Source organism: Chinchilla lanigera, unplaced genomic scaffold (assembly GCF_000276665.1).
Source record: "Chinchilla lanigera isolate Chin_1 unplaced genomic scaffold, ChiLan1.0 scaffold00079, whole genome shotgun sequence".
Classification (NCBI taxonomy): Eukaryota; Metazoa; Chordata; class Mammalia; order Rodentia; family Chinchillidae; genus Chinchilla; species Chinchilla lanigera.
This window is the reverse complement of record NW_004955480.1, coordinates 9,297,360-9,311,876: the sequence shown is the minus strand read 5'-3', so window position 1 is coordinate 9,311,876 and position 14,517 is coordinate 9,297,360.

The window sequence follows — 14,517 nt, the reverse complement described above, 5'->3', positions numbered from 1 at the left end:
ACTAAATGCTGTTTGTATAAAGGGATGGGCATGAGTCTTTGGGGGGCCAGGGGTGGAATGTTATGGTTTGTGTCTGGGGGTCCCCCCAAAGCCTCATGCGGTCATGGGGCAGGCTTTTAGAGTTTGACTAATTATGGGTGTGAGAGCTACACTGCCCTAGGGTGGATACTTTGCATACGTAAGGGAGAAGAAGAGGCTGCTTGCTGCCATTCCTCCCTTTTAGGGCTTGTTGTTTGGCTGTGTTCTGCCGCCATGAGCTGTAGCCCTCTGCCATGTGCCACTCTGCCTTGTAACCTGCCAAGTATGGACTGAAACCTCCACAAACTGTAAGCAAAATAAACCTTTCCTTCCTTAATTTTGGGTGTAAAGTATTTTGTCCCAGCAATGAGAGAAAACTAACCAAGACAAATATTAAGGATTTGTTTTGAGCAAATTTATGAGACAAATCAAACTTTTGCCTGATAAATATTTAAGATAGATATAGATATAGATGATATAGAGATATAGATCATAGCTATAGATATAGATATAGATATATCTGTAGATATAGGTAGGTAAAGATAAATCGTGCTCTAAGCTACAAAAGAAAAAAGATGTCAGAAAATAATCGGCATAAATCCATTATCAAGTCTGAAGCACCACTTTTTCTAACTCCTTTCCAGCATGAATGATTTATACATATTACAATGCCCATGAACCTTCATTTCTTCATTAGTCAAAGGAGTCCATTGGAATACAGACCTTAGGTCTTTGTGGATTTAACTTTCTCCATAGAACCTCCATGTTCTTTGGAAAAAGAAAGGTCCATTTTTCTCAGAGAATTTATCTCAATCTCTAAAGTCCCCTTTACATTTGAAGAAATGCTATATTAGTCCCTTTGACTGAATAGTATGTTTGCTTAGTATGAAAAAAATGTTTACAGCCCATAGGTGATGACTGGGGCAATGACATCTTAAACTATTCCTTACAGAGCTCTTCATGGTTTCTATAACCACATATTTAAAATCCCTATTGAAGAAGCGCCTGCCAGATATTATATGTGACACTGACTTTCCTAAGAAAAAAAAAAAGAAGCCATGTGACCAGCTGCCAACCTCAAGTAATTTGTTGAGACATAAATCAATTCCAATAAGGATATTAGAGAGGAGGAAAGTGTGTTTTTATAAACTGTAGAGAAGTAATTGTTGAGGAAATAACTTGAAATGGACTGAGGATTATTGGTGCTCCTTGGAGACTTGGAAGTGAAATATGTGTTCCTGGAAACCTCGCTTAGGTCTTTAGTCTTCTTTAAAGAGCTCTGTGGTTCACTGGAAACCCCACTCCTTCCCTTTCCATCACTATTAATAACACTACTTTGCTGGTTTTAGGGCTTTTAGACATGTACATAAATGCCTGTTACTGCTGTTCATATGGGAAAACTGTAGGTCTCCAATACAACTGAAGTCGGTTCTTTACTGGCTACCGACATTCCTAGTCATCTGGTCACCTACCGCTTTGCGGGCTGTGCATATGTGTGTGTGCAGGTGTATCTATAAACTGTGCTCTGGTGCAAAATGTCCTACATAAAGCAGGACCCTTACTGACCTTTCCTCAGACCATGTCAACAAGTTTTCTCAGATTCCTTTCATTTCCTCAGAAATTATTTGGGTCTCTTCTGCCTTGATCCTGATCAGATTTCCCCTCTTTTGCAGGGCGCTGTGGTAAGATTTCATTGATAGAATTCCCTTCAGATTGGTTTCCTCAGGGAATATCACACTGTCCCGGTTTTATTTGGCTTTGTGTTGTGAGATCAGGCTGACAGATCACTTGTTATTAGCCTCAGAAGGCAAAAATGTCATAGGAGCATATCTGAGACGGAAATACAGTGTGCAAGGAAAGAGAGCTTCTTTAGCTTGGAACTGAATGTGTGTATACAAAGCTTCCACATGGAAAGCAGAAAACCAAAGTGTAGTCCCGGGTTGCTGTTCCAACAGAGCTGCTGGCAAACATGAGACAAAGAGTCAAAATCAAAGTTCTGAGCTGGAAGTGAAGCCAAGTCAGTTTCTAGAACACAAACGACAAAGCATCTAGTTCAGAAGATGTCAGAGTTGGAATCTGGATGAGAGCCAAAGTTTGTGGCAACCGAAAAAAAAAGAAAGGGTAAGGAACAGTTTGGAACAGCCAGCCCGCCAGCCAGGGACTCAAAGAGAGAGCTGAGAGGTTGCAACTTAATTCCAGAGGAGTTTCTGACAGCGAGGGCTTGCTTTATAGGGCCAGGCACCCAGATTCCTTAAGAGCAACAGATCCTAGCCAAGTGCGCGTCTGAGGGCTGACCCTTGCTTTGCAAGACTGGCTTTCAGAGTCACCTCCTTCCCCTCCAAGACATGTTTTTTTTTTTTTTCTTTTCTTTTCTTTGTTATATTTTATTTTTATTATTTGTTTAAGTCTATTGATACATTTTAGATATACGCAATAATCACATTCATCATAGGGGATTTGTACCTGTGTGTGCTACTTCTTGATTATTCATTTTCCCCATCCCCTTCCCCTCCCTCAACATATCTTCCCTCCTTATTAACAAAAGCTTTGTTTCCAGCTTTCTTCATACAGACTCCTGGCAAGACTCATCCCTGTCCATGTACTCAGTCAAGAGAAAGCTCAGTCCTGGAGCAGCTGGAGTTCTGTAGCAAGGCACCATGGGCACCATGGTCACAAAAGCACCCGCCCTCCCTGAGGCTGGCCCAGACACATGGGTGTGAACATTCTTCAAGACAGGGAAAGGCTGGACCACCAAGAGTTTTGCTTTTGAATCTCACTTAGAGCCTTAGAGTCTTGAAAGAGCAGCCCTTTTATTCATAGATAAGCAGCTAAAGTCTCTGGAGGATTTCACACACAAGTGGGGGTTTTTCTAAACTTGTTCTTCTTTAATAAACTAGAGAGGCCTTCACAAGCTCCCTTAACTCCACCGTGAAGTACAGAATTGTCAAACATCACTTTATTTATTCTATGAAGACTTTGTACTCATCTTTCTTTTTTTCACTTTTCTTCTGTTGGATTTTTAGTTCTTTCTTTCCCTCTCTCTCTCTCTTGCTTTCTCTCCCTCTTTCTCTTTCTGCCCAACACTAATAATGGAGCATGAGATAAATGGAGTCACAAGGCCTGATGTTCTGACTTTCTTCCACTCACGCATACTAAATGATTCGTGCAGTTATCTTAAGGACATTAGCATCCTCATTTTGTCATGAAGAGACAGATGGCCAGAGAAGTTAAGCACCTTTTCCAAGGCAATAGAGTTCTCAAGAGCTGGAGGAAGATTTTTCACCCAGGTTTGTCTTGAAAGCTAGCATTGTGTCCCTTTTCTTTATTTGAATGGCCACTTGGCTCTTTAAGCCTCCTTTTCCTTTCCTTAGGGCCAATTAGATGGCTTAAGTTAAATTAAATATGGATTAATTGGAGAGTATGGATATGCTTGACACAAGCCTTAAGTACACGAGCAGGTGAAAATGCTCTTTTCACTTGTCATTTGTGGCGTTTCCCCTTTCTTTTCAATGGAAGGCACTCCATTAAGCGAGAACAGAGCTAGTGCTCTCCAATTGCTTAGAATAACATGGAGCAAGAGAGGAATTCTCCCACACTAGACCTTTCAGAGAGCTGGGAAAGGCAGAAGACGGAAGGCAGGTTGCTGAAGCTAGGGCTCAGGAGAAGAGGAATTTGTAAATGAGACTGAAGAATGTGCACCAAACAAGGAAGAAATCTAGGAGATAAAGTCTTATAAAAACCACAGATAAGAAGACTTTAAAGATCTAAATTATTTCAAAGCAATGTGTTCATACATATTCATAATAGTTAAATTCATAAGACTCTTTATAGGACTCCCTGTTGCATTATATATATTAACATCATGTCACCCACATGAATATATTGTTATTCCAATTTTACAGAATGGAGAGCTAAGGCATACAACAGTTGACACACAAAGTCTGTGTAATGACACAGTATTGCTACAAACTTGGCAGATCACACAAAACACATTTGTTACTGCAAGTTTGTGTTTTCCTTTTTTCTTCCTTCTTTCTGTCTCTCTTTGTTTTCTATCTTTCTTTCTTTTTTCTTCTCTTTTCTTTTTTTCTTTCTTTTATTTTACTTTTGGGGATATGCTAGATATTGAACCCAGGGCCTTCAATCTGAGGTGTACCCCTTACATCACCAAGTCATTTAAATTTGTTATTCAAATAACACTAAAGGAACTTGCTAAATCATCAAGTTCCCCAGGCTGGGCTTGAATTTGGGATCCTCCAGCATCAGCTTCCTAGAGTGCTGGGATTACCACCTAGTGTCTATTCCATTGCATTTGTGGGTTCAGAGTGCAGTCACAGCTTAGTTGGCTACCTTTCTCAGAGCTTCTTCACAAGGCTACAATCAAGGTCTCAGCTGAGCTTGGTTATCATCAGGATGCTTTAGTGATTCCATGAGCAATGTGGTTGGTTTGGGGTAAAGAAAAGATAATTAAAGTTAGCCTAGCATGTAGCAGATTATACCAACTTCTCTTACACTATTTATCACATCACTATGGCATAGTTATTTTCCTCAAGCCTTTCTCCCACCTTAGGCTTAGAACACACCAAGGTTAGGATCTGGACAGCTTTACATCTCTTCTATGTGCTCTTCAAAAGATGAAAACAACCTTTAAAAATAAACCAAATATAGCAATTGAGAAGCTTAAAAGTTCGCATGGTAGGAGATCCTAAAAATCTAGTCATGGGAAATCAGAGGGAGGAAGGGGAGTAGTTAGTGCACCTGTCAAAAAGCCACATGGATCCCACAACGGTTGGAGGTTGCTTGATATTGAGAGTCACTGCAGGCTTTGGGACTGGTGTGATTGAGTCTGATTTTGAAAGGACTCTGAATGAACTAAAGAAGGGTGGATCTGGCAGCAAGGAGCCCAGTAGGTAGCTGGTACAGATGAGAAAATCTGCGACTTAAGCCACAACAGTGACAGAAGAAATGTAGCAAAGGGGTAGATCAGAAGCTCGTTCAAAAGGATTTTGTGACTTTAATCCTTCAGCTTATTCTGTGGGTTATTTATTACATCTTAGGCAGAGTAGATGGGAACAATTCCCAGCCCTGTCATTGAGGAGCTCAGTTAGTTTAAGGAGTATGAAAAAGATTAGGGTGTTTTCTGTCTATGAAGTGAGAAAAAAATCCATTTTGCTTGTAATTATTTCAGAAAAAATCAAATGAATATTATCAATGATACCTTTTTACCATATTAATTTCTATTTATAAATTTCTTCTTACAATAATAATAACACTAGGCACTTTATAGTTAATTTGACAGTAAATCAGTGCAATGAGTTAGTTTCTCTAGTGTTAGCTCCATTGGACAAATGAAGAAGCCAATGTACTGTTGTTATTGAACCATAGTAACTAACCTATCTAATTACTATAAAAGATTTCCTTCCCTTAGTATATGACTTGCATAGTAGATAAAAATGAGTCTAACACTATGGTACAGATGGTTGTTCTGCTCCTAACTTCTGTTAGCATATGTACCCTGCATAGATAGAGAAGAACAAGTTAAGTCAAGTTGTATTGTTTGTCCTCTGAGCCATTCCTCTTCATTGTGCATGATGAAGTGGGTGGTTGGATATATGAAAATGTGTGTGGATGGATAGAGAGTGGGTGAATGGATGCATCTTTCTCAACACAGTTTTTTTAAGGCAGTTGAAGCCACTTGACTTCATGCAGCATGCAAGAGATAACACTTAGAGAGAAGTCGAACACTCCTGGATATTTGGACACATTTCTTGTGATCCTTCACCATCACATTGTTTTCTTCTTTGGAACTGATATTTTATCCAGTCTTGGATTTTAAACTGGGCTTGTTTGGTTTAGACTATCTTGGACCATTCAAAATCCACATTCACAATTTTGTGGTCAGGCCTCAATCCAAAGACAAGTATTCTAACCCATCTGGCCAGTCCACCAGGAACAGTGAGAAGAGGAGAGGGAAGACGGAGATCTGAGCCACTGGGCCTTATGAATTCTTAGTCTGGAAATGAATGGGCCTAGAAATATATCTTCTATTTCTTAACAAGCTTCATTTTTGCTTTCTCTTTCTATTATTTGTCTTAGTAGAGTAATGTTTAGTAGATTTCTTCTAATTGACTGTCATGCATATTATAAGACATTATCACATTGAGATTCAGAGCAAAATGTTCATCAATTAGATTTCACTAAATAATGACAAAAGCATCAAGATGTGATATCTATCACTTTCGAAAGGCTCACCTATTTCTATGACTGTGATGGTTGAACCCTTTTCTGAGGGGGTACCAGAGTTCATCCTTCAGTGTGCTCTCTCCCTCAGGATAAACTTTTCTCTCAGTAACAGAAGATAATGTTCTATTTTACTTGGATTCAAGTATATTTCCTTTCAGGATTTGATTTGCTTTACACACCCATCATACAAGCCTTTTATATTTTTGGCTGCTTAATTTTTAAGGGGATATCCAGACTTTTAGCCACTTCTATCACTGATCTAGGCACTTAAGAATGGAGATCAGAGTGTGGACCAGGGGATAGTCACAGCATCAAACTCATTTTTGGGAAACCTTTTAAATTCTAAGCTCAAATGACTTCAGCTGATTTATATGTAATATATTTCCAAGAGTTTTAATTAATCAGAGATGTGGTTTGACACAGTGAAAGTCTATCATCAGCTTTGTTATAACAAAAATAATGTTATGAGCTAACCCTAAATTTATTAATTTCAACAGTCACTTCTTTGTTTTTACTACCATCCTTCCTTACTTCTTCCTTGATTCCCTTAAACACATATTTACTGCCATTGCTATGTATCCGCCTCTATGTTTGCTCAAAAGTAAAACTACAGATTCCCCATCATGGATTCTATAATATTAGCATAGAAATATATTAATGCCCTTGCCTCTGTGATATTAGATGTGAACACTCCTGTCCTAGGACTCACAGATACCAAGGAATATCAGGTATGTTGCCCTCTGAATCTTGCAGTTTGCAGATAAGTACAGATGAATACAATGGGAGTGAGAGTTTGTAGCACAGGGATCATCGAGGCCCTATTCAAAGAACAGAAGAAGAGTATGACTGGAGTGCTGAGATGGGTTCTGAAAGGTGAGCTGGGTATAAACAAAGAAAGGTCTATGCTGAGAGAGAGAGAGAGAGAGAGAGAGAGAGAGAGAGAGAGAGAGACAGAGACAGAGAGAGAGAGAGAGACAGAGAGAGAGAGAGAGAGAGACAGAGAATATTACGTTTTCAATGACTAGATAGATGTTATATTAGTCAGCTTGCCAAAGAGTAGTATGAAATTCTTGTAGCTGACCCACACAATTTAAAGGAGAAAATGGCTTATTTGATTCATGGTTCTGGGGGATTTAGTCCATGGTTGGCTAGCTCCAAGGTAAGAGCATCATGCTTAGAAGGGCATGCCAGAGCAGAGGAGTATATTGGAGAGGAGGGAGCCAGGGACAAAATATTTTACCTAAAGTTATGACTTGATAAGCCACCCAGACACATCTGCAAGTGTGTGTTTCTAATTGCCAGGAGGCTTTGAAGTCAGTCAACTTGATAATCCAGTTTAATTGTCATATTCCAACCCTTGTCAATTTGACACTCAAACACATTTCCTTAAAACAAATAAACACAATATCAGAATTCTGATCAATATGGTATAATTATTCCATGGACAAGCAAAAACACACTAATGCAATAGTTCCAACACTTTTCAATAGTCCAACTCTAAAATCTCCTGTGAGAATCAGGCAATTTCTTATCTGTAAAGTCCAGAAAATAAAAAAACAAGTTAAGCATTGTCAGCATACAAGTTTTCAGTATAAACATCCTCATTCTAAAAGAAAGCAAGAAGGCATAGAAAAGCACAGAACAAAAGCAAGACAGAAATCCAGCAGGTCAAATATTAAATTCTGTAGTTCCACATCTGGTATCTGGGGTACATGATAGAGAGAAATAAACTTGAAAGGACTTGAGCTGCCCCAACTCATTCCAGTGCCCTTACCAATTACCGTTCACATGGCCTCTCTCTTAGTTGGCTCTGATTATAGCCTACAGGTTTAATCCATAGATGATCCCCATTCTTAACACCTCTAAATTTCTGGGATCTCCACTGTACCTGTGCATTTATTCTCAAAGCTTCTGCCTCTCCGGGTCACCTTGGTTGGACTCAGGACATCCTTTCAAATCTAGATGGAAGTTTCCACAACCTGACATGACTATTGCATTCTGCATATTTGAAAATTAGTACCATGTGAACAATGCCAAAGGCTGGCACTACCTTGAGCATTAACCAGACTCCCTTGGATCATGGTTGCAGTGGCCTCTGAATACTTGGATATTTGAACATGGTGAAATGAATCCCTGGGTGCCAATTCTCAAGATGACCTTTCTTGTGCAGAGACCCAAAGGATATTCTTCTCAAATGAAAGATTTAAACTTTTGTATGCTTCATCCTGCAATGAATGAGGTCTTGATATTTCCTGAGATGCCCTTAAGGCATATTCATTCTCTCTGCACAAAGTACTTTGTGTCTTTTTAATGACACTAATCTCTTCATCAAATAAACCTCTTTACACATAGTTCTTTTTGGGTCAATATTTCACTTTTCCAATATTTCTAATCTACTTCTGCTTCCAATTCTTATTATAAATAACAGTGACCATCAGTAACCACACCACAGCCTGAACATTAGGTTTCCTTGAAATTTCTTCTACCAGATCAATTAGTCTACCACCCTTAAATTTGGTTCCTGGTAAAAATCTCAAGACATGGAAAAATGTAGTCAAATTCTTTGTCAAAATGTGCCGTGTGTGACCTCTAGTCCAGTCCTCTGGTTTCTCTTCTGTATTGGTCAGTTTTTTGGTTGTTGTGATGAAATACCCAAAGCCATGATTTAGCAGAGGAAAATTTTAATTTGTCTCACAGTTTCAGTTTCTGGACCTTCCAACAAGACCCCACTCCTTAACAGCACATTGATCCACTGGTGAGTATAGTGCCCTCATATTCCAGTCACTTTCCAAAAGCCCAAGTTCTGGAGTTATAAGGCTTTTGTGGAACATAGGTCTAAACTATAGAATACATTTGTACAGTTATACCATTTTGCTCCACTTTATGATCAGATTGGGCTTCAAAAGTTTTCTATTTGATGAATGTTCATGGACTCTGTCAACAATGAGGAAATAGTCTTTGAAGTGGACCTAATGTTAGTACCTGGATTATCAGAAACAAATGTCAGTGTTTTTTATCCTCAAAGAATTCTTGTATTATTAGAGTAGGACATGGAAATAGATAATCACAAAGATATGCTCTGGTGTAAAGAATGTACCAGAGGCAGAAAACCATCTCAAAAACAGGAATTGGATAATTCCTATATAAAAGGGAGGAGTAAGAAGGTCACAAGTCACATACCATTTGAGAGAGAGTTAGTGGTTTCTGTACTATACTAAGAGTATATCATTTCCAGAACAGAGCATGGGTGGATGAGTTGAATATCATGCAAACAACTGAAATACTCTAGAGCAGAGACCGAGTGCCAAACTGCAACCCTAAACCCAGTTATTTATGGCAAAGTGCCAGCACTGCAATTAAACCTGAATATTAAGGTTATAGTTTAGAAAAAACAGCTCACACATTAACATGTTTTCAAAAGAAAAACACAGTAATAGGTTTTCCATAGGTTCACCACCACTGCTCTAGAGACAAGTGGCTTTGGTTATGTTTTGAAAACCATCCCGATTAACTGCATCTTCGACAGCATGAACTGACAAGACAGGAAAAACTGGAAATGGAAAAAAATTCTCCAGACCCTGCCACAGCTTCAGTGTATCAGTCACACAGGGGCTTCCAACGACTTTAGAAACAAAGGAAGTCGGTATGTGTGGGTCCTCAGGAAACCCAGTATTTCATTTCAAAGCAATTATCTCAAAATAGACCAATAAATTTTCCTCAAGGAAGACAACCTTAATGTCCTTAGAGGAAGACAGACCACTTTCACTGGGGTGGGGAGGATGTGTCCACTAGCAAGACAGACATCAAAATTTAGGGGTACAGAGATTCCAGATTGATTGAGGTCTCTTCCCACACATTTGCATTCTCAGCACCAATGCCTTCCCATTTGATGCCCTCAGTTTCAGAGTAGGCGCAAGTTGTGAGGCTGAGAGTTAAGCTTTCATTGTAATTCAGGTGTTCATAGTATAAGATTCTAGTTCGGTTTTCAACAATTGCAGCCCTTTAACTTCTGGAGAAGAGTTTATACCTTCAACCACACAAAGAAGCTTTCAGGTTATTTGTGTGACACTTGGACTGAGGATTTGAATCCCTGAGCTCATCACTTTGTCCAACAACACTGGAAGCAATCAGCCAGCTCCACTGTACTTCTTAGTATGATATACCATTTCAGAACTATCATACATAGGATCATTCCTATCCTTGTTTCTTATAAGTGGTGTTCAGTGGTGTTACTTTGAAGACCTCTATTGCCAGATCATACCAGAAACTGTCAGTTTTCTATTTACTACTAAGAATAGAATCTTCAAACCTAGTCATTTTAGAAACACAATCATAGAAACTCCAGAAATAATTCTGAAAATCCATCCTTAGAACTGTTCTCTGATATCATTCTGAGTAGCAATATTTGTATTTGAGTTTTCCAGAGAAACAGAATGAATAGAATGTGTATATTTATAGAAAGGGATTTATTATAAATAATTGGCTCACATGACCATAAGTGCTGGCAGTTATAAAATTTGCAAAATGGGTTGCTGAGCTGGAAATCTTGAAGGTCTGATAGTTGCATTTTATCAAAGGCCTGAAAATCAGGAGATTTGATGCTGGAATTCAAGTTAGAATCTAAAGGGCTAAGGAGCATCAGGAAAGGTGTAGTAGTTCTCGTTTGAAGGTCAGCAGGCTGGAGACCCAGAAAGAGCTGGTTTCCATTTAAGTCTGAAGTCAGGGACAAAGCCAAGTCACCCATTCAAAGCCCATTAGACAGGAAGAATTCTTTCTTACTCAAAAGAACATTACCTTGGATTTTGCTCTAGCCTGGCTTTCAACTGACAGATAAGACACACCCACATTAGGAGGATGATCAGATTTATTCAGTTTACTAATTCAAATATGCTCATGGATACATGAAGAGTAATGTATGACCAAATATCTGACCGTCTTGTAACCCAGTTAAGTTTGTATATAAAAGTAACCATCATGGATTGCATTTAGGGTAACTTTCTGTGCAGCTGAGGTAGGAGGATGGGAAGCCATTTTACCTAGTATATATCTATCTTCCATTAATATATAACTGAATACATATAGTAACTAATCTTTGGGGGTGGTTTATTTATGTTTTGATAAGCCTATAACATTCTGTTTCTTGATAATTAGGCTGCATTTTATGTCCAACCTACTGTTGACAATGCATAGATATGACTATCATCTCTAACTTCATAAAGCAAATCATCCCTTACTTATTGTACAGGAAGTATTTTGGAAATATACCATCATTCTCTAACTACACTTTAGATGCCTCTGGCATCTGAATCAAAGTTGAGGGAAACAAGCAACTGGGTTGTGGGGCTGGGAATTTAGGTCAGCGGCACAGCGCCTGCCTGGCAAGCACATGGTCATGAGTTTGATTCCCACTACAAAAAAAAAAAAAAAACAAAGAAACTGGGATGTGACACACTTTGAACAGATGGTTGAGCCAGTACCACTCAAAAGGGGTGAAGTGGCCTTGGAGCTGGAGTAAGCCTTCAAAATCCTCCTGAATTTGCATAACTTTGCAACTTGGTGTTGGTCAGTCATTTGATGAATGATACACTAGGAAGGAGTTACAATCTTCCTTGAATTGGATTAGTTCAGCTAACAAAGTCAAGAGACACCTCTGGAAGAAGTAATAAAGTGCTAGCTGTGAGCTGCTGATATACCCCACAGTGCCGGTGAATGATGTGTTTGGTCTGGAAAAGAATGGGGCATCTATTTGTCCACGATATCTCATCCATCTCACACTTCCTTGTCAGTCATGGTGTGGTATGGCCAAAATCCGCCAGCCTCAGCTTATAATTTAGTACCAAGTGATCTGCGAAAAATTCTGCTGTGGAGAACAATGCCTGGAACTGTGGTAATAGCCACCTTCTCCTGGTGTTTGCTTAGAACAGCAAAGGTGGCTTCCTCCAAAACTCCCCTTGTGTCTGTCGCTCTGCAACCATCTCTTAAAACAGTGCGTGGTTAATAATCTAGTGGATTTTTCAGTGAGGAACAAGATGAATTGTGACATAGGGAAAAGGCTTAGCTGCATACAGTCATTAATGGACCCAAACTCATTCCATCTTGTGGGTCCATTTTCTCCAAGTTTGTAGAAACTCTTTTCTTTTTTTTACCAGTGCAAAAGAACAGGTGATTTTACAGGACAGGCCTGGACATGGCTTTGAAAGCTCCTGCTCACATTGCACTGACCCCACGTCACCAAAATAGGACAATGTAAGAAGTGTGTTCTAGCTATTTCCTTAGAAAGTAAAGGAAAACATTAATATTTTTACTACTCACTAGTGCGCCCCCCTCCCATGCAATGGAAAACCTCTCGGCAGACACTGGTTCAATTTCCAGCTCTGCCTTCACTGGCTGTGCATCCTCAGGCAGTCAATTCTTTTTTTTTTCAACCTGGGAAATGAGACTGTCACACCTTCCTCAATGGCATCTTGCAAAATTTAAATGAGATGAAATTAGCTTCACATAAACTATTTTACAGCTTTTCAAAGTATTTTACAGTTTTCTTTTCTCTTTTTTTATTTGACTCTGCATATGTATAGTAGCTCAGGTACTCAGGACTGAGCAGCAAAGTGCAAAACTTGGGGTATAACTCAGTGTTAGGTCCTGGGGCAAAAATTTCCACAACAGAAGGCAAAAGGTTTGCATGGACCTGCAGAGTTTCTCCACCCTGTAGCAACCTTTGAAATATTCATCAACGCACACCAGATTGAGTCAAAGTGAGACTAGGCATTTACACTGGAACTAGAGTGTGACGTATGCTCAGTAACCGTGCCCTTCCTCTTCTTCTGGAACTAAGTCCTTGCAGCATCATATCAACATCTGCAAAGCTTTCAGACTTGACTTTTCATTTCTCCTCCTTGCAGAGCGGTGCTTGTCTTGGCCTTTGCATCTCAGTGTTTAACTGAGAAGAATTTCAATTGTTTACAGTCAATTCCACAGTGTTTTTCCAATTGACCTTTGTTTTCTTTGGGATTTTCAGAAAAGCTTTTGTGCCCTGTGTAATGCAGTTGTGATTCCAGAGACCTCGGAGCCTCAAAGTCACAACTGAGTTTTTAAAAAGATTTTGGCACCTGAGTCCAAGCAGTGGCATTGGAATAGGAATCGAGCGGCCAGTGCTTCACTGCTGCTGGAGCTGATTAGCTGTGTGACCTTCAATAAGTCTTTTTTGTCTGCTTTTTTTTCTTAATTTTTGAGATATCAGTGTTCAACTGAAGCAAGAGGGTAGTGTGCAATCTCTACTCTATGAAATCTTGTAAGCTTTGACATATTTCTAGACATGTGGGTATCTCTAAGGGTTACAAAGAGGAGTTTTTGCTCTTTTACAACTATGCTTTGTTGTTTTATGTATTCGGACTTATTGACAAAAATTCAGTGATAATAGTTTTTAATGAAGCACTAAATTCTGGTGATCTGTAAGGTACATCTTTATACTTTCTCTAACTTTGTAATTTGATCAATCAGTATTCATTCAGATGTAGTATGGAATGAGGAACTAAGAAAAACCCTTCATATAAGAGACATTCAGCTCCAGAAAAAAGCACAGGAACTAGTTCAAACAGAAACTCTACTTGTGGCCGGGGATATAGCTCAGTGGTACAAGCATCTGCCTGGCAAGCACAAGGTCCTGAGTTCAATTCCTGGTACAAAAATAAATAAATAAATAAACTCTACTTGAAACTGCCTCCAGGCAAAATATTTAAATTGTCTACATTTAATATATTCATTGTAAACGGGGAAGAAAAATGCTTGCCTTGCAGGTAGTGTGGATTAAAGATAATGACGATACTGCACAATGCTTAGTGCATGGAGCCAGTGTGTGCACCCACTTCACAAGCTCAAGGATGTGCTGTCCACTTGTTGGTGCCTGGCTTTGTTTTCATTCTCAGATGTGGCTCCAGAATCAGGCACCCGCTAGCTCCAGGTAGTCATCAACAATGAGAAAAAGATTACCATGTAGGGTAAAGCGCAGATCATACCCTGTCCTGTTTCCATTTTCAGTCTTTAAGTTGGGACTTGCTATAGGTTGAATTGTGTTCCATCCAAATTTATATGTGGAAGCCAACTCCAGTGTAACTGGAGATGTTATTCTTAATCTTGACTGGTCAGCTTCATTTGATTAAGAAAACCCTAGTATATTGTAAAGAATATTCCTGGTGTGTTTACGTGGGTCATGGAGGTGTGAGCTTGGATACTGTCTAGGTTCCCAGCCTTGTCCTCACT